Consider the following 1,335-nt stretch of genomic DNA (forward strand, 5'->3'; position numbering starts at 1 on the left):
ACATAACATGGTTTAGCAGATGTAATGCGAGTGTAGCGAAATGCTTGTGCTTCTAGTTCGACAATGCAGTAATAACAACAAGTAATCTAACCTAACAATTCAACAACTACTACCTTATACACACAAGTGTAAAGGGATAAAGAATATGTACATAAAGATATATGAATGAGTGATGGTACAGAACGGCATAGGCAAGATGCAGTAGATGGTATAGAGTACGGTATATCATATGAGATGAGTACTATAGGGTATGTAAACATAAAGTGGCATAGTTTAAAGTGGCTAGTGGTACATGTATTACATAAAGATGGCAGAGATGCGTAGATGATATAGAGTACAGTATATACATATACAGATGGGTAATGTAGGGTATGTAAACATTATATTAAGTGGCATTGTTTAAAGTGGCTAGTGGTACATTTTTACATAATTTCCATCAATTCCCATTTTTAAAGTGCTGGAGTTGAGTCAGTATGTTGGCAGCGGCCGCTAAATGTTAGTGGTGGCTGTTTAACAGTCTGATGGCCTTGAGATAGAAGCTGTTTTTCAGTCTCTCGGTCCCTGCTTTGATGCACCTGTACTGACCTCGCCTTCTGGATGATAGCGGGGTGAACAGGCAGTGGCTTGGGTGGTTGTTGTCCTTGATGATCTTTATGGCCTTCCTGTGACATCGGGTGGTGTAGGTGTCCTGGAGGGCAGGTAGTTTGCCCCCGGTGATGCGTTCTGCAGACCTCACTACCCTCTGGAGAGCCTTACGGTTGTGGGCGGAGCAGTTGCCGTACCAGGCGGTGATACAGCCGACAGGATGCTCTCGATTGTGCATCTGTAGAAGTTTGTGAGTGCTTTTGGTGACAAGCCGAATTTCTTCAGCCTCCTGAGGTTGAAGAGGCGCTGCTGCGCCTTCTTCACAACGCTGTCTGTGTGGGTGGACCAATTCAGTTTGTCCGTGATGTTACACGAGGAACTTAAAACTTTCCACCTTCCACTACTGACCCGTCGATGTGGATGTGTTGAACAGGTATATTTAACATGGGTACTCAAATCTAATTTCATTAGTCACATACACAGCAGGTATAAAATGTGCAGTTATATGCTTATTTGTTAACTCCCTCAAAAATGCTCTCTCAACCATGCTCCCTTTTCAATGCTCCCTCAACAATTCTCCCTTATCAATGCTCCCTCAACAATGGTCCCTCAACAATGCAATACATTAATATTAATAATAACATTAAAAGTCCAGTCAGAAATAACAAGTAATAGTAATAGTAACATAAATATGTACATAATTGAGCATAATACTGTATGTGGGAGAGCATCAAATCACTTCTTTAGGTT

The sequence above is a fragment of the Salvelinus sp. IW2-2015 genome, linkage group LG5 (genome assembly GCF_002910315.2).
Source record: "Salvelinus sp. IW2-2015 linkage group LG5, ASM291031v2, whole genome shotgun sequence".
Taxonomy (NCBI): Eukaryota; Metazoa; Chordata; class Actinopteri; order Salmoniformes; family Salmonidae; genus Salvelinus; species Salvelinus sp. IW2-2015.